Source organism: Brienomyrus brachyistius, chromosome 7 (assembly GCF_023856365.1).
Source record: "Brienomyrus brachyistius isolate T26 chromosome 7, BBRACH_0.4, whole genome shotgun sequence".
NCBI classification, from domain to species: domain Eukaryota; kingdom Metazoa; phylum Chordata; class Actinopteri; order Osteoglossiformes; family Mormyridae; genus Brienomyrus; species Brienomyrus brachyistius.
Genome location: NC_064539.1, coordinates 18,253,170 through 18,273,842, shown reverse-complemented (window position 1 = coordinate 18,273,842; position 20,673 = coordinate 18,253,170).

Sequence of the window (20,673 nt, the reverse complement as noted above, 5' to 3'; positions counted from 1 at the left end):
CTGTGTAAACTGAGACATACCAGAAGTACTGACATTCTGATTTCCGGTCGGGTTAATGTTTACCAAATATGATTTCTGAAATATTACAAATTAGTGTAGGTGTGCAGGAAAATGGCATTTCTTCAGAAAATGGCAAATGAATGGTTTTCATGTAAATTTAGAAAGAGGAATGATGTCCCTCTTGTAAATGGGCCATTACTGGTTTTTCCAAGTACCAAGGTGCTCATCTGATAGTGGGATATTTATCTCTCCCTGGCGCCCCTCCCTGACTGGCTTTCTTGTACTCCCTCAGGCATTTTCTACTGGTCTGATAAACCTGCTCTATACTCTGTAAGTATCAAAGGTTGAGCATACTGAAGCTACGCGAGGTCACGCTCTCCGGCTTCAAGAAGAAAGTGAATTTCGGAGCATCCATCTAATGACCTGAGTCCCGGGGAGCAGCAAGAGGCGGATTATTCCTGCTCCCATAAACATCATGAAGGGACAGACACGAGTGATTAAACACCGTACAGCTCAGAAGCAGCAAGTTGAGAGAGTGGAAAACTGTATTTGTGTCTAGAAAAATTGTCGGTCCAAGTTCCAAGGGACCCGAAACTAAGAAGGAACCCGATTGGGGTCCAATCCACCTAAATCACATGGTATTAAAGTGTCGCATAAGTAAAGCAGTATAGAATGAAAATGATGTGCATATTCAAAAATGACATATTGCTTTGTAATATGTTTAAAATGGTGCCTCAGTTTTTTTAGGCCCTGATAATTGATTTAAAATGTACAAGACTCGAACGCCACAGATAAGCCTTAAATGCGTTCCCATTAAGCAGTGTTCTTATTCATATTTAAGAAGGGTACAAATACAGGGCTTATTCTATTCTCACACCTATTGATCATTATCAGCTGCCTAACATCTCTGTCGCAAATCCTGACCAACTCAGGGCAAAACAATGCTGTATTTGTTTAATAATGGTCAAGCAAATGTGTTGGGTTTAATTTGGGAATTCCGAGTGATTCAAATCCAAGGTTGTGTTGCTTGTGTAGGGCGGAGAGAGCAGGGTGGGCAAAAACCCGGATAAACCCTCCCCTGAATGTGCTCCTTTGAAAGTGTCTTTGCCCCAGGCTGCTGAGAGCTGGGAAGGAACACTGCATTCTTTGCACTCTTACCCATTGGTTGCATTCTATCCTTTTCATTTTTTTGGGGGGTGGGGGGTGGGGTGGGGGGTAGTACTGGTTGGATTCTGGTCAAATTTAGATACTGCTATCAGAGACACATTAATTCGGGCGCTGCTATTTTCTTTGAAAACATAACTGGGGGCTGGCGTGCATCGATATGAGCCAGTGCGTTGTAAGTTCCTCTAACTGCTATCTTCGCCTTATTTGCAATATGGCCAGAGCAAGGGTCAGTTTAAATTTCATTCAGAAAGGAGAAACTACTGTGCATGATTCACTGCAACGCAGGAAGTTTCTTTCTTTGTTTAAAACTTGGCATTTGAGAAGCTGAAATGTTTCCATGCAGCCACTTCTCTGGTCCTGGGCCATGCGACGCCTGGAGCCCCAGAAGTCCAGGACGCATATTCCTCAGCTTCAGATAAAGTATTCAGCTACTTAAACATCATTTTAAAAATAATGTCTTACATTACACAGTTTCAAGTGTGAAATTTGAGTGTAGTTTTTGATGCAGATGTTCCAAAACAGTGTGATCTCAAAGTAAAAAAGTTATTGACTTCACATTATTATTATTATAATTATTGTTTTTCTAATTTATCTTATAAAATTGTCCATTTTTACCTCGGATGTCAATGATATAAATGAAACAAAGCTCCTAGATTGAAATTCTAAAAGTGTATTATGTATCACTTGCTCAAGTTAATGTTTCAAAATAGACGTCACCCTATACTATCCATACTCGGGTGCTTAAATGTTCGTTCCCACAGAGAAGGGAAGGTTCGCTGTCTATTTCTGCACACAAATCACCTGCTAGGCTGAATGATGACATGTCAATATGGAAGTGATGGCAGCCTAATGTCAGGACCTGCAGCTTACCGCCCGCAGTAAATCTGTCCCCAGGAGCACTGGCTGAGCTTCCCTTTTAGCCCGATGCTGCCATATCAAAGCATATCTTCAGTTGTGAAAATGAAATTGGACCAGGGGTTGCAGGGGAGGAGGAATCCCCACATAGACACGTGTTTGTGTCTGTGAGTGTGACATGGAGGGGGGGTTCTCACGCCTCAACGCAGGAAAGACGCCTTGATTTATACGTTGCAGGTGGCTGCAGTGACTCGAGAAGTAAGGCTGCACTTTGTCATTTGTCTTCTCGGGGAATTTATATCATTGCCCTCCCTATACGGTCTTGAAAGATTAACAAAAAACGCCATTCTTGTATACCTTAGACTGTCTTAATCTATGCAGAATCGCTTATAGACACTACTTAGAGATCTTTCAAAGTTTTTTAATTTTCTTTTTCTTTAGTTTTTTTCTACACTCTCATTTGTACCTACCCTCCTCATACACAAAATACTTTATTAACCAGTTGAATATTTTATTCAACTATTACCAATTGTCTTAGAAATGGTATAAATTGCCTTTCATTTTGAATTTTAATCAGAAATCAAAACTTAATATTACACTGAAACAATTGTTCTCTGCCATAGGAAGCAAAACTTAACAAGCTTTGCAGTTTTACTAGGGTTCCTTTTCAACGTTACTTAGTATCTGTTTTAAAAATCAGCCTAGAATTTACCCCCCCCCCCCCCCCCCCTTTATTTGCATGAGCTTTGCATGCACTCTCCGAGCCAATTATAATAATCATTTTCCTTGCTGTTTGACTAATGCTGCGTTCCATTTACCTCAGAGGTCTCAACTAGGAATGACGTCACACACAAGTTAACAACGTTCCAGCACAGGAAAGTGAGAAAGGCATTTAACAAAACCAGGGACCTGTTTCAGAAAGCAAGATTTTTCGCTTACACAGATAACTTGTCGGATTTAATTTACCGCAGTTTAAATGGCCTTTATCTTCACTTAAATTTGACCCAGACTGCCTTAAATCCGAGAAGTTAAGTAAGAAATCCTGTTTACTGAAACTGGCCCCAGTTCCAGCCCAGTTAATTGTTCACCATCGTTAACAATATCAGTGGATAACAACGCAATGTGTAGTATTTTGCCCATAAAAACACCGTAGCAACAGATAGCGGTCGGACAGTACTGTGTGTGTGACCCATTTAATGAGTCACACATAAGAAGAAGAAGTGCTAATAAAGAGTATAAAGTTACAGCTTTAACTTCTGTTGATAAAGGGCGCAGCCATCTTGGATTCTGAGCATGGGGTCGTGTCGATTTCTCCAAGTTCAAGAGTCATAATTCTGACTTCGTAGGGAGTTCTAATTGAAATTTCCGACTAAGAACTCGGAATTTCCGAGTTACGAGTTCAAATGGAAAGCAACATTACTGATAGACACTGTGGCATTGTTTGTGAGAAATTTAACGGAAATGAGTGAGGAAGAGAAAAGCAAACAAGAAGTGTTCACCAAAAGACATTCATCTTCTGCTGTGTGGAAATATTTTGGATTCCACAGAGATGGTATTTTGTAAAAGCAAATGTGTTTGTTGGCACAATTGGCAGCAATACCACCAAAGTATCTGACAGACTATTGGAAGATAATAAGAAGTTCTGTTGCGCTTTAGTTAATTTTGGGTACATTTTCCAACTCCTTTTTCATTTTATAAATATCACAGTATTTGTCACCAAAACTTCAAATATCACAATCTAAACCTTTTCTAGTGTCATTCAGCCCTACTGAATACACAAAATACATTCACAAAAAGTTAATGTTATATAGTTATTATGTACGTATGATTTATCATGTAAGATGATGCAGCTATACGATGGGGTTATCCTTCATTTTAGCAGCAACTGTCTTGAGATATAAAAGTGGAAAGTTATTCAAAATGATTAAAAGTGAAGCAATGACAAAGATAGGTTAGTCTACTCCGAGAGGCTGAAGGACACGTAGCTTAAACTGTAGTTATCCATGAGTAACCTCATATAATTAGGCGAGTCCCTCAAATCTGAAAGCTTAATAGTTTCAGTCCTTCCTGGAATGCTGTCATACAAGTCCTGAATTGTGCATAATGGGATAATAGACCGTCCTTCAATAAGCAAACCTTCTGGTCCTTTGAGGAATGTAGGAGATGGAGACCTACTTTGACCTTTGAGCTCCAGAACTTCACATAAAGCTCCAGCAATGTTTAGGTCAAGTGATATAGGCCATGGGAGACCTGTGACTTTCTGCTCTTATTGCACTGACACCCCCGGCGCGACTTTTGCATGTTAAATATATAAATACTGAGTGACCTAAGCAGATGTTTATTTATTCATTAAGTTTATTTGACTCGTGCCAAATTAGGCTGCCAATAAAGATAGCTCTGGCGGGTTTTAATGTCAAAAAATTGTGGAGAGACGACACGACACGAACGCCACAGAGAGACTGTTAGTGAAGGACATATGATACATAGTTCAAGAAAATCCTGAAAAATAATTTAAAAAAAGAAAATATATAGCTAAACACTGCTGCATGGTGTTTTTTCATAAGTGCCTTTACCCAATTATATTTAATGTCTACTATCAAACTACTACTGTGTTTACAAATTACAAGTACAAATTTCATACAAAATTAATGACTCAATAAGTATGACATAATCAAAGCTGAAGCAGAAGATAAATGCCAGAGTGGACTATTGCGACGTTAAGTGGTCAAAGCACTAATGTGATAACTGTTGACGTGTGTTTGCATGCATTTTACAGCTCATATTTTCCTAGGGGGAAACAACTTTTCCCATCGCCGATAAAGAATCTGAGGGAGGCTCTCTTACACAAGAATGGCACTGCTAAATGGCCCTTTCTCCTCACTTCCAAGACCATTAAATCACACTGGCGGTAAACACAGCAGATGATTTAAACAGATGTCGTCAAAAAAGGGTTAAGCACCTTATATCCCTGCAGTGAGGTTTGTTTATTTCCTCTTTAAAGGACCCTCACTAGCCAATTTAAGGACAAAAGTCCTCTTCAAATGCCTCACCTCTCACTCCACTTGTTTCTATACCTGTAAAACAAGAACAATATTGGATGAGTTGAACTCATGCAGAGGGGAAATAAATTAGGCAGACTCCGCCTTCATCTACACATTTATAACATTATACGGTAAAATTGCTAGAAACTAACCTTTTAGAAGGTAACAGATTATATGATAGTATTTTAGCCTGAAAGTGTGATTCTCAACCCCAGACAGTCCATGTTTTTGCTCTCTTCCAGCTCCCTGCCAGACAATCCACATTTTCACTCCCTCAGTGAGCTGGGAAGGACCAAAAACATGGACTGTCTGGGTGTGCCCAAGGGCCGGGTTGAGGAACAAGTATTTCATAATGGCCTCCATATCTCAGTAGAATGTAGTTGTCAAGCAGCAATGAGTAAGTAAGTATACAAATGACATTCTGATACGCAAACAGAACTGAAAATGGGGACCTTATAGGTGACTAATTTATATTATCTGAATCCACCTAAAACCTCAGCCCCTGCAAAGTCAGTGCCCACGGGACATTGCAGTGATTCTCAGGATATTTAGGTATCAGATTTCAGGAAACTCTCTCTTGTGGGTCACGGTGTTCAGTGTTATCTTTCTTTAAAATGAAAACTTATTTCGGCTGACGCTTGTTGATGCCTCTGAGTCCCAAAAGGGATTTCCTGGGTAGAGAGGATGAGTGCAGAAAAAATAAATAGAATTAGGTCATGATTTATCTTTCTTTCTAGGAATAAATGAATGTAACTCTGAGGATACATGCAGTGTTATTACGGCTTTGCCCTTGAAGATTAACGGTACCGCTTTACAATAAGACTATCCTTATAGCGGGTTTATAGATGATTCATAATCAGGTTATTAATTAGGTTATAACACTTTGTAAATCATTAATTGACATTATTGAATAATAAGCTAGTTATAATAGACGTTTGTTATTAATGAGTTATTGCCATTTATGTGACAAAAGGGAGCATAAATATAACATTTAAACCTTATTTACTTGAAGGTTCTTTATGGTTCTTTACTAACGTTATGTTCAAGAATTAATTATAAATATAGCATCACCCTAATAAGGGAGCTGGATCCAATCTGATACAAAACAAGGCACGGGGCTGGGGCTCACCCTGGACACGGTGCCAGTCCATTACAGGGCACGGGGCTGGGGTTCACCCTGGACGGGATGCCAGTCCATCACAGGGCACAGGGCTGGGGTTCACCCTGTATGGGATGCCAGTCAATCACAGGGCACAGGGCTGGGGTTCACCCTGGACAGGATGCCAGTCAATAACAGGGCACGGGGCTGGGGTTCACCCTGTATGGGATGCCAGTCAATCACAGGGCACAGGGCTGGGGTTCACCCTGTATGGGATGCCAGTCAATCACAGGGCACGGGGCTGGGGTTCACCCTGGACAGGATGCCAGTCAATAACATGGCCCGGGGCTGGGGTTCACCCTGGACAGGATGCCAGTCCATCACGGGGCACGGGGCTGGGGTTCACCCTGTATGGGATGCCAGTCCATCACGGGGCACAGGGCTGGGGTTCACCCTGGACGGGATGCCAGTCCATCACAGGGCACAGGGCTGGGGTTCACCCTGGACGGGATGCCAGTCCATCACAGGGCACACGCACACACACACACACACATATTATCATTCTCTATGGGTAATTTCGGCAGCAGTCATTGGGAGGAAAACCACAAAACACATGGAAAACATGCAAATTCTATACAGACAGAGAGAAGGAGGGATTTGAACCCCCAACCCTGGATATGTCAGCCACTGCGCTGCCCATAAACACAACAAGTTATATTTAACATCTCCGATGTTTGTGTCAGAAAGTCTAAAGTAAAACTGAACTCACTGAGTCTACAGACAGACAGACAGACAGGCCTTACCAGCTAATGACAGCATGACTGTTATTGTACAAGCTAATGTATTATTATTTGTCTGCAATATACTTTTATTATTTTAATCTTTATTTTATTGTACGGAGAAATTTGTTGGCCACTAGCTGTGTGCCAGAAGGCTGCGATATACAGTAAGTACATCAATATATACATAATGGAAGGTTCCAAAGATACTCCACACTGTAATAATATAGTACACTCAGTACTGGTAGCTACCAAATGACACCAAAGTCCAATTTAATTAGATTTAAAGGATTAAAGGGAAAAAAGTATTAAGAGATACAATCTAAGACCACAAAAAGAAGTTTATGCGATACCTTAAAGGTCTTACTCTTTGGTCTGTGAATTAGTATGATTAACAATATCAGATGCTGCACCGAGTCCAAAACACATGCGGTATCAAGAAACAAAAGACTGCATTAGTGTTTTGTGGACAAAATGTAGCTGGAGTTAGTTTTATTGATATAAACAGACAGAAAAGTACAAGTTGAGTGGGAATATATGGAGAAACTCAGCTAGCTGTCAATAGCTGCTCAGAAAGGACTGGAGGAGGGTCACCAGGCAAGTGGGCTGAAAGCTACCTTTAGGTTCGTCACAAGAAGAGTTACACTGGTACAACCACTGAAGTGAAATGTCAATGTGAATTTAGTGATGAGTTGTGATCTTGAAACTACGAACGGCTTTACGATGTGTTATGGAATTTCTATACAAAGATTAACATGGTTTCTGAAAATGATGCGACAAGTGAAAAGCAAATTTGTAAGACGGAAGACCTAAAAACAAGAGAACAGGAGCTATTGAAGTGATCCGATGATGGTAAGTTTTACATCACATTCGACTACAAAGTTATCAAACATAAACGTGGAAAGATCTTTCTGCAAACGTATTTTTGGTTTATGTTTTGTCTTTCAGTCTGAAGTTATTTTGGTGAATCTGATTTGCGAGGGGGACACTGTGGTGCAGGCCAACAGAAAGGGGCAGGGATCCAGTCGTGCCTGTAACCAGAGGTTTTACTGGATGCACGGGAGCGAAAGTACAGGCAGGGCAAGTGGAAGAGAGGAGTCGAGGTCGAAAAGCCGAGAGGTCTGTCCTACGAGGAGACACAAGACACGAGAACACGGGGTGCGGGAAGCAAGAGGCGCCGGTCTCAGCGGGGAAGACGGTTCAGGTACGGGAACGGGTCTGGGGAGAGGAAGAGGAAGAGGAATGGTAAGTACACGGGGAAAACAGAGCAGGGAGGAAGCAATGGGAAGACGAAGGACGATAGATCGCTCAGTAAGGCACACTCGCATGGCTCAATGCTTCGCACCGTCTCGCTCGTGCCCGGTGCCTATAACTGTTCCCCTATCAGTCTCATGTGAAACACCTGGCGAGTCCCGCCTATGGGGCGTGGTCGAGGCGGAGCCCCCGGCAGAGTCCGTCAGTGTGGGCGTGACAGACACAAAACTAAACTGTTAAAAAATCATACAACCACTAAAATAGCTGCTCCTGGCAGCAGTTTCTCCAACAACCAAGAGACCAGACACCCATGATTTCAGAGAGACAGCCTGGGAGTTTCTGGGCAGGTTTTATGGCGGCTCGTCATTGGAGGGGCTCGTCTGGGTTGCCTAGTCATAGCATGATGCACCTTCACTCGCACACCGAATGTCTAAATGTCAGGTATCGGACAGCATTTAGATGGTTCTGAAAATTTTGCTTAATTTACACACTTCAGTTAAAATATTTTATTGATCCTATGCACTTTGGTTAATTTTATATAGCTTAATTCACACCCTTCAATTAATTTTTTACTGACCTTATATAGTTCAGTTCATTTCAGAAAACTTTCCTTGACACACTAGAATAAACGTTTTTTAATGACCTTATACACTTCAGCATAGTCTTTACACAATGTCGTTCAATGTTTAATAAGGTTAGTATCCCTTTTCCAAACTCTAGGACTCTTCTGTGATGCAGTGTCTCCTAATCCGGTCCTTAGGACTTACAGTCAGTCCACTGGCTCCTTCCCAGCTCCCGGCCAGACAGTCCTACTGGGATCTGGGAGGGAGCAAAAACGTGGACTGTCTCTGGGTCACCGAAGGACTGGACTGGGAAACAGTGCTACATCTGCAGCTGCTACCCTTGCAGTACATCGTGAGAGACCGTGGTGTAGGTCATGCTGGGAGATTGATAAGGGCTGGAATGGGTGGCCCGCGACCCAGTAAAATAAGCGGTTTGGAAAATGGATGAATGGATGGATGGATGGATGGATGGATGGAATGGGTGGCTGTAATGAGTAGTGCCATTAGAGACAGGAAGGAAAATTGCTACTTTAGGACTGAGTCACCATTTCCATGGTACAGCTTGGTATGGGGGTGGCATGGTGGCTACCATTGTTGCCTCACATCTCTGTGACCTGAGGTTCGAGTCTCCACCAAGGCTTGTGTGGTGTTTGCATGTTGTCCCTGTATCATCGTGGGATTTCCGCCAGTTTCCCAGCAAACGCGTGCCGAGGTTAAGTGCAGCTGTCAGATTGTGCATGGTGTGTGTGCCCTCCCATGGGCTGCCATGCCATCCTGGGCTGTTTCCTGGATGCAGAACAGCAGAGGTTTTCTAACCCTGGGTTTGGTGTTCAGTAGGAATAGAGAGCTGGTGAGAGTGAGCATTTCCTGCGCTCTGCCAGGTCAAAGTAGGGCTGGTGATTCAAATCTTGTCCCATCACTGTGTGTGTAAAGTTTACATTTTTTTGCCTATCTTGGCATCACTGTCTTCCCACAATCTATAAACTTCCGAATTCACTCAAAACTCCAATTTGTTTTTGAATGTATGTGTGTTGGATGTACTAAATTCTCTGGGGGGTCCTATGCTGATATGGGTGGGGGAGCCCCTAAGTGGGCCATTTTAGTTATTTAAAATGGAATTTAGATGGAATTTAAAATGATGGAATATCAATAATATGCTAATCAAATGCCAGGATGCCAGTGGGAAAACTTAGCGATCAGGGTGGGGGCGAGAATGCTGTCATAAATATTCACTGATCGGGGGGAGGGATTGGCCAATTTTAAGATATATTATTTTATTATAGGCTATAATATTTTAATCAAAAGTGTTATATAAATCGTTTGAGTTGAGTGAACATTCGATCTATATGTTTTCTTACAAAAAAACAATGGAGACCAGCAAGGGGCCCCCTAGAGCATGGGGCCCGGGGCCACTCACTCCTGCTCCACCCCCCCAAGTCCCACCCCTGGTGTCCAGCAATAAACAGAAACCTCATGCAGGACCCTGCCTGTTAATCTCCAAGCTCACTGCCATAAAGTTCCAATCATCATCATCCTAAAATGTATAAAAATGAAAATGCGTGACTTTAGTAATATCTCCCAGATGGAATTAGGGTAGCCACTGAGCAGAACTGAGGTTACAAGACTACACCCAATGTTATCTATGAGCCTCCTGCTCACACTGCTTTTGGAAGGAAACCAGGTTTCAGGGTAGCTCACCTACTCAACTTCTTTCGTGCCAAATGTCAGCTGATTCATTTCCCTGGAAGGCTGGCTTACGTTCCATCCATCCATCTGTCCTCCAGTCACTCATCATAGTCAGCGTCCATGGTATTCTGCGCTAAGTCACAGTAACTCTTCACAGCTTGGTGGTTTACGTTAAACATTATAATCTAGTTGGGCTAAACCCTCACCATAGGTAAGAGTAAGTCGTCGAGTTAGCACCTGACAGGTCATCAAAGCACAATAAGCCACATTTAAACCATCTGAATTCATTTGTCTTTTCTAGGTAGGATAAAATCACTGTTACAGAAGTCTAACGATAAAGCTTAATTATTCTGAAGCTCACGAAAATGCCCTTGACTACCGAATACATTCAGCCCGCATCGTATGTGTTTTTTGATAGTGCGGTTTAGAATAATCACAACTCTGTTAGGTACCATATTGTACTGTGTGTGTGTGCAGTTTTTCCCTAAACAATGCATTAAATCAAGTACTGTACTGTTGTTACGTATAATTTACATTGTATGGGTACATTTCTGTAATCTATGCACGATTTGAAGACCCTTTTATATAAGGGTCTTGAACATACGAGGTTTTGGAGTGTCGTGCTGGGTTGTGGAACCAATTGCTTGTGGAAGCATAAGATGCAAGAGCACTGTACCCAGGAGCAGAATTTAGCAGAATTTTCTTGGCAGCTGGTCTTATGTACCAGGTGCCACGACAGGCAGGTCAGTGCGTCTCAAAGGGAGCACGAAATCCAGGGGCAGTGATTCAAGCACCATCTGGAGCTCGGCAGTTGACCCACACAGAACAGTGACGGCAGTAAAACCCACAGCACCTGGGCACCCATCACCCGCAGGCACTAAGCTCTACCTCTTCAGCACAGGTGGCTGTTGGGGGGGGTCCAAGCAGTGACGCTGGGCTCCTGTACATCACCAGATGTGTCTCAGCTCCTCTATAACCCGGTGTCCAAATAAAAACCCAGTTAAATCAAGCTAATTAGAGGTCCTCCATGCATGAAAATTATAATACTGCAGAATACTAAAAGTCAATGCAGTTCATCAGAGTTAAAAACATCCTCAAAAATACTGATTCTAAGTGCTACACAGGGCTGATGAGCCATCTGTGAAAAAGAACCTCAGCAGGTTTACACAGCTGGTGGCAAAGGATGACTCAGCCATGGCTACGTCGACACCAGCCCAATGAGGTCATGATAAGAAGGAAAATTTATTGCAGCATATTGCACTGCTTAAAGGGTGAATAAAACGTAAGCTCTGTACTATATGTGGTTGACCAAAAAAGTCGATCAGAGGAGCAACTGTCTGCATTAGACTAGTGTGATCCTTTTTATGAGGCAAGTCTTCATCAAGTTAGCTTGTAAAGAAGGACGGAGAGCAGCAATTATAGGATCATGTGGTGCCGAGTGCCTAGACAATCCCAAATATACAGCCCTACTTGCTGAAACTTGTCTCATCAATTTCGATTTCTGATGTCATTAACACCCACTGTTTTATTGCGTATGAAAACTATTCAACTACTATGTTTTGAAATAACCTTACATTCAAACCAAAAAAAATGCCCAAAAAACAAACTCAAAACTTACAATAGGTATTAAATGCAAGTGAGATAACATATTTTGGACGTCTTCAGCCCTTATCTGAAGCTGCCAATTGTGTCACAGCTTAATCGCTGTAGATTTATATGCCGATTTGCATATATAGCAAATCTACAGTGTATGGACAAAAGTACTGGGACGCCTGGTCATTACACCTACAGTGACTTTTTTGACATCTCATTCTAAATCCTTAGGCATCAACATGGAGTTGGTCCCCTCTTTGCATCTATAGCAGCTGCCACTCTTCTGGGGAGGCTTTCCACAAGATTTTGGAGCAGGTCTGTGGGACTTTTTGCCCCTTCAGCCAGAAGAGCTTTTCTGATGTTAGACGTGAAGGTTTGGCTCACATTCTCTGTTCTGGTTCATCCCAAAGGTGTTTGATGGGGTTGAGGTCAGGGCTCTGTGCCAGTCAAATTCTTCCACACCAAACTCACCCAAGCCTGTCTTTATCCATCCATGCATCCATCCATCCATCCATTTTCCAAACCCTACTGGGTCACGGGGGGGTCCGGAGCCTATCCCAGAAGCTATGGGCACGAGGCAGGGAACAACCCAGGATGGGGGGCCAGCCCATCGCAGAGCATGTCTTTATGGACCTGGCTTTTTGCACTTTAAAAAGGCTATAGAAGACTGTTCCCCCGATATTGGAAGCATAGAATTGTCCAAAATGTCTTGGTGTGCTGAAGCATTAAGAACTGCCTTCACTGGAACTAAGGGGCCTAGCCCGACCCCTGAAAAACACTCCCATACCATTATTCCTCTTCCACCAAACTTTACAGTTGGCACAATGCAGTCAGGCAGGTAACATTCTCTTGGCTAAAATATAGTCTGCATCTGGATTCATCAATCAGACTGCCAGACAGAGAAGTGTGATTCGTCCCACCGCAGAACACGTTTCCACCGCCCCAGAGCCCAGTGGCGATGTGCTTTATACCACTCCATCCAACACTTGGCATCGTGCTTGGTGACGTGAGGCTTGCATGTAGTTGCTCGGCCATGGAAGCCCATTCCATGAAGCTCCTGGTGCAGTTTTTGTGCTGCGGTTAATGCCAGAGGAAGTTTGGAACTCTGTAGTTATTGAGTCAACAGATCACTGGTGAATTTTCCACATTATGCGCCTCTGCACGGTGACCCCACTCTATGACTTTACGTGGTCGGCCACTTCCGCTTCGCAATAACACCGTAATCACAAGGTGATTAAAAGGTGTGTCCCAATACTGCCCATGTGGTGTACATGCTATTCTTTATTCACTGTGCTTTATTTGTTTATGTTTATTCACTAAAGTTAGATCCATACACAATGTAAAGAGCCGCTATACCATCCACCTACACATTCAGTTTATTATTATTGCTAATTATTTTGGTAACTCAGGCTTGTATGTTGTTGGCCAAACCATTCATCTTCTAGCCACTCACTGTCTTTGGACCATGAGAGGAAGCTGGAGGTCCCTGCACAGCACAGGAAAACCACGTACACCGAACTAACACTGAGCAGACGTGGGATCAAGCCCCCAACCCAGGACGTGTGAGGTAATGGCGCTGCGCTCCAAGCCATCTTAAATTCTACTTTGAAATAAATCATACAATGGCACTTTTTATAATGACCCCTCTACAGACAATATGATTTATCGTTAGTCATCATTACGTGTTTTTCTAGAATGAAATCTCAGACGCATCATAATTTGTAATGCAGGACTTTCAGCTGAGAATTACATAGAGAATTACGAGCTCCGGCATTACGGTGTTGATGGAATGTTTGTTGTTTTTGAGGACAAAATTAAATGTGGATCCAAAACAACCCAATAGCTCATTGGCTTTTTCAAGCTGCCTCAACCTGTATTTGAGAATATCAGCGGATAAACAAAGGATTTACAAACAATAAATTACTACGGTGGAAGTGGTCATTAGGAAGGAATGCAACTCGGATCCATTTTTAACTAGATGATGTTTTCCGATGCTTATCATTAAATGAAACAATTTAGTAAGAAACCAGTGTTCTAAGAATGAGCCTTGAATGAGCGATTGGGAGCGACGGTATTCCCGGGCAGGAAGTTGAACATTTACATCTTCCTATTCCTCTCTCCTTCTGCTGAAAACAGGATGAAGACATAATAAGGGTAAAGCTGTCAGGAACCTGCCATACTGGAGAAGAAAATACATCAGCGTAAGATAAGAATTAGCCTTTAGAAAGAGCCGCAAATTCAAGGTTGAGTCAAACTGTGCCCTTGAACAAGAACCAAGAAATGCTACACATGAGCAGCACAATGAACTTGTAATGCACTGTGTATGCGGCTGAAAACTGAAAAGGGACACTTTTCCAGCCTGCTATACTGAATCTACTTGATTTATATATTTTTTTTTATAGTTTCTCCAAAAATACTAAAATGTCTCTGAATATTTTACGGAGGAGTTTGGAAATGGAGAGTACTGGAGTAATGGAGAGTACTGGAGTAATAGAGAGTACCGGAGTAATGGAGAGTACCGGAGTAATGGAGAGTATTGGAGTAAAGAAGAGTAGGGGAGTAATGGAGAGTAGCGGAGTAATGGAGAGTACCGGAGTAATGGAGAGTCCTGGAGTAATGGAGAGTACCGGAGTAATGGAGAGTACCGGTAGGACTGCATGCGTGCTCCAGTGCCTCAAGGTTGGCTGAACCAGCAGAGTTTGTCACATGTTCTGTCCACGTGTTCAGAATAACAAAACGTGAGACATGCTTTTTTGCATTTAGTAAAAATAAATATTGAAAATATAACGTCATAACAATCATAATCCTGTGTTCTTCACTACCGGGCCCCAGTCGACTGATATGAAAAAAATTATTGTGAAAAATATTTTACCATGTCGATTGGCTGTATGCGGAGCCCTGCTGTCATGACCTGCTCGTCGGCTCCTCATGTGTGCCACGCACCCTGCTTACCCACGTGTGCTTCCCTGATTGTATCCAGCCCCGTCTGATTATGTTGCTCAGTCCTGTCCTATTTAAGTCCTGGTCTTGCTTGTCTCCCCTGTCTGTCATTGATGTTACCTGGTGTTTGTCGACCCGTGATCCCAAATAAACCCCAGTTTGCCCCGTTTTCCGCCTGCCTGCTCGTTCCTGATCGCTCGCGCTGTCTCTGATCTTCCGTCTGGCGTTTCGCGTGACAGAATGACAGACCTTAAAAAGACAAAGAGGAAGCAGAGGAGAGGAAAGCCCCTGCCTGAGCCCATCAGCCTGGGCACATGCTCCCTCGCCAACTCCTGGTCTCTCGCGGAGGACGAGAGAGAGGAGCTCGTTCGGGGCTCTGACTCTGAACCGCTCCATATGGGAGCTTACTTCCTGGCGAGGCTCGGGGCTTCCAGCGACGACGAGGAGGGCACTCCCTTCTCGTTCCCGGAGCTGTAGCCGATCGCTCTGGATCAACTACCGCCCCTGAAATGGTATGATTACCGGCCCTAACATCTGGCGAATTGGGGAGGTATCAGGGCTGTTAGGGACTCGATCCCTCGAGTGCCCCGGGGTCCCGAAGAGGACCGCGCCCGTCTCCCCTTCCCGGGACTTGCCAGTCTCGCCTCCAGCGAATGTCCCTCTACAGGCGCTCCCGTTGCCCTTGCCAGAAGAAGTGACAACTCTGGCAAACAAATTCTTCACCCTCCAAGGGCTCTATGTGAGGGTGATGGACGACACAGCGGCGCCAGAGGGACCTGAGGCTGAGCAGCTCATCACTCGACTAAACAGAGGCTTCGACACTTTCACTCCAGCCTCTGGTTGGGCGGCGCTCGAGAGCCTCACCGGGGACCTACAGCAGTTACTCCGGTTCTGGAGGGCTGCGGACCCCGCGCCGGAGCCACCGCCCCTGCCTGCGGGACCCGCTTCCGAGCATTCGCGGTCACGGCCGTCTGCGCTATACGCACAGACACCACCTCTGCAATCTGCGCAGCCGGGACAGCCGCCTTCGCTGTCCGCCACGCTTGTGCAGCTTCCTCTGCCCACGGCTGTGGACTTCGTGCTGCCGCCCAGACCCGCGGTCCCTCAGCACGTACAGCCTGCAGCTCCCGGGCCGGCGCCCCCTCCACGACCTGCCTGTGTGACTATGCCCCCTGTGACTCCTACGCCCTCATTCCGGCGGACTCGACCCCGACCGAAGGTCGTAATGTCTGTGTCCCGTAAAGGGAGGGGACACAGACGCACGGCTGGGGTCCCGCCCGCCCTGCCCCCTGGCTCGCCCTCCCTCGCCTGCACTAGGGCTCGGTTGGCGCCCGCGGGTCCTGGCCCTCCGGGTCGGACGTCGCCTGCGGGTCCCCCTCCGTGGCCTCGTCGCCCTGCCTCGCTCCCCCCCTCCAGTGCCTGGTCGGTCGCCTGCGGGCTCCCGGGCGGCGGCTCCTCCGTCGCCTGCGGGTCCACCCGCTCCTGCGCGTCGGAGGACGTTGCCGCCTGCTGCGGCTCCCCCCCTCTCCTTGCCCTCGCCAGGGTCCCCTCCTGCTCCCTCGTCCCCTTCGCTGGTCCCTCGCCCTGCCTCCTCTGCCCCTCCGAGGTCCCCTTCTGCTCCGGCCTCCCGGCCGCCTGTGGCCCCTCCGGCTGCCTCCCGTCGCCCGCTGGGGCTCCCTCGGGCTCCCCTTTCTTCCCCCTCCTTCTCTCCCTGCTCTCCTGCCCTAGTCCCTCCTTTGTTTGCTCCTCCTGCCTTTGTCCCTCCTGTGTTTCCTCCGCCTTTTGCTCCTCGTCCCCCGGTGTTCCCTCCGTTCACTCCTGCTCCTTTTGTCCCGCCTGTTCCCTCTGTTTCGCCCTTTCTAGTCTGTCTCTCGGCGTTCCCTGCCCTTTGTCACGTCCTGTCTTACGTCTTGTCCCTTGCCTTGTTCTGCGTCTCCGTCTTGTTCCCGGTCCTTCATTGATGGTTCTGTTTTTTTGGTTCCAGGTCCCGGTTCCCGTGTCCCGTCTGTCGCCTCCTCCCTGGCGTGCCCGGTGCAGCGCGCCTTTGGGGGGGGGGTTCTGTCATGACCTGCTCGTCGGCTCCTCATGTGTGCCACGCCCCCTGCTTACCCACGTGTGCTTCCCTGATTGTATCCAGCCCCGTCTGATTATGTTGCTCAGTCCTGTCCTATTTAAGTCCTGGTCTTGCTTGTCTCCCCTGTCTGTCATTGATGTTACCTGGTGTTTGTCGACCCGTGATCCCAAATAAACCCCAGTTTGCCTCGTTTTCCGCCTGCCTGCTCGTTCCTGATCGCTCGCGCTGTCTGAGCGATCTTCCGTCCGGCGTTTCGCGTGACACCTGCTCATGACCTAAAGATAAAATATAGATATTTTATATCTATATTAGATAAAGTATATATATATATATATACACACTGTTTCATGGTCACGTTTTACTAATTTGGTTCCACAATGTATTAAATCATTGCCATGTTTCACTCAATCGTTCCCTTCTTTTAGTTAAATTGTGGCCACGTTTTATTAATTCATTCTCACAATATATTACTAAATATGTCAATGGTAATTATAACTTTTTGAAAAGACAGAATATTTAACAGCATAAACAGAATTAGAACATGCTTTAACGTTATGTCTGCAGTAAATTCAACTATGATATACGTCTGAAAAAATCCAAAACCATCATTTCATATGTTACAGCGTCATTGCTGGTGAGAGTTCTACATTTCACAATGTCGTATTCATTCTCTAGATTAAAATGGATTTTCTTTCTTTGTGTCACTGTGTAAAACAGTGAATGAAAGGAGCGCTTGCTTTGATGATCCTATGAGTAAACTGAGTGTTAGTAAGCAGAGAAGATTCTTCATTAATGGATTCACCCAAGAGAAAGGGCACATTGAAATGGCACTGACTGCCTATGGATTAGAGATTGAGGAATTGTAGTAGCATTTACTCATACTTCACAATGGAGAAAACACCTTGTTTCGCGAGTCATAATTCAACTGCTCTGTGACACAGATGCCTCACGCAGGCCTGCTGGTGTAAACAAAGACTTTCCCGAATTTCCATTACCTTCCAGCAGATTCCTGCATATTACAGACTGCAGAGAGAGAACGAGGCACACAAGCAGGTCACATTCCTCAGGAGTGACACCACGACTTCTCTTAGGGCTTCCCTGACGACCCTCAGCACCAATGAAGTGAAAGCCAGCCTTTGAGAAGTGATACCATGGAAACGCCTGCACTGATTCACACAATGTAAACTTCCTGTTTTATTCTGTAAAGAAGTCACAAAGGTGAGGGAATACTCACAGTCACATTGCTAATTGGCATCTGCCTGAATGTACTGTGCCAGAAATTGTTACGCATAACTACACACACATAACACATTGTTGAAACTGATTAATAACGTAAATGGTATCTATAACCAAGTCTCGGTTTTTAAATTTCAGTTTAAAAAATTTCAGCATGGCAAAGACATTATCTGCTGTGCTCATATATTTTTGTTAAATGTTAAATTGTGTGACAGACATTCTTCACGCCAGACACAGAAATTCACAATCGGTTTCCTTCATCCATTTTCAGTCATGATGCTTTTTCATTCATTCTAAAGGTGTTTTTCTTGAACACGGCCTGTCTGCAGCTCAGAGTGTTTGCCGGCATTTGCAGGGATACGGGCAGAAGGAGCCCATAACCGTGTCTCAGTTGGTAGTTCGTAACTTCTTAGGATGGGGGTTTAAATCCTTCCTCTTCTCTGTGTAGGAGGAATTCGCATGCACCCCCCCCCCATATTATGGGGGTTTCCAGACAAAAGGCATGCCGTTAGAATTACTGGCGTCTGTAAATTGTCTGCAGTGTACTTGTCTTGTGAGAGTCTGTTCTCCAATCCTGGCCATCCACCTGTATTTTGACAACCTGTCCAGGACAAGTGGAGGGATGAACAGAAGCTACTGAAGTTCTGGGGCGAAGATCCCCTGCATTTTTTCAAATGCAATTTCTGCAAACAGCTGCCACTTGTGTGGGACAGATCATCAAAATAATCCCAGCACGACTCTCCAAAACAGGCCCCCACACTTTCGAGACATTCTGCTCCACATTCAGCGCAAGACATTTCCTGAGAGGCCACTAACCACACGTTCCCATGCTCTCACTCCCACTGCAGTGTAAATACTCTCAGACAGACACTTTAATCTCCCTGCATCTTGATTACGTGCGAGAGAATACTGCAGCCTTTCCATCTTCAGGTTATGGACAATAAGCATACAAGTCAGAGGCAAATCATTACCAGTTTCCAGTTCCTCAAGTAAAACTGGTACTGGGAACTGGTCATGGTATCATGGTGGTCTGGTCCTGCAGAGTCTTGTCCCTTCGCTGCATAACCCAGCCCAAGGACATGTTTTAGCAATAGTTGAGTCTTGGCTTTCATTTGTCATAGTGTCCCATATTTTCCATGGGCTTATTGCAAAGGAAATGTGCAACTCACCTTCCAAGAAGGATGCTTGTAATCTTAAGGTATTATATGCTTTACAGCACAATAAGCTTTGGAGCAGTCATGCTTCGCGAGACTCACACTATAGAACAGTTATAACACGCCAGTGTTTCCCAACCCGGTCCTCAGGATCCCACAGACGGTCCACATTTTTGCTCCCTCCCAGCTCCAAAAACCAAGTATGCAGGTCACACTGCCCTGAGGCAACACCAATACAGTGCACTCAGACTTGGGCACAGATTCCACTCTTTATGTTTATAACCTAATGGGATAATCAACCCTTTTCCTTCTAACCTCCGTGACTTATTACACATTATCATATAAATATATTTATAATATAAACGCTTGGTCACCTGCATTCTGTCACTGTCAAATGGAGGCCATGGATACAAGAGACAGACGAAAAGGTCTGGACAAGCAATAATTATCAAAGAATTATACTTTCAACAATTAACTGTTTATTGTCATATTTATTAGTCTGTCATTATTGCTATTAGCGACTGACTAACTTCTACCTATCAGAGAAATGTTGGCATTCATTGGGTCGCATCACTGTATCATCTACTGACCGTTCAGTGGTCTGAAAATTATGGTGCTCGACCACGTGCAAGTGCTGTGTCATGATGTTTCGGAAATGAAGAATTCACTAGGGAGAAGTGCGATGACTTCATGTTTATTTTACGGCTCCTGTTCAAATATTCTGAGCTGGATAAAATCTAGCGCAAAAATGGCTGTCTAGAAAGAAAAGTAAAATCTTCTTTGGCGTTTTTGATTATACCAATTCCAAAAGACAGACATGCAACACTAACATTATTCAGTGTAGTTTGGCACCATCTTCTTCTCTGTGATGAAAGACTGAGACTGCATGGTGCCCCCCCCCCCCCTAACAGTGGGCGTGGCCCTGTCGCATTCCAGGGGCTCCTCTGTTTGACCTGGCTCTGGCCCCTCTGAGCTTTGATTTCCTTTTCAAAGGCCTGAAACGGTGCTGTTGTCATTGTAACACCTTTCTTTGTGCTTCCATCAGCTGTCAGTGTTACACCTCATGAACTGAGGTGTCGTCCCGTGTTTAACTTCCTACTCCTTCACTGGCGCCATCAACACACACCGCAGATGTACAAGACACATCCAGCTTTGGATTTTAAATATCTCTGCATGTAAAAGAAATATTCAATGAAGTCATCTGTGAGTGTATAAATAATATTTTGCAGGCG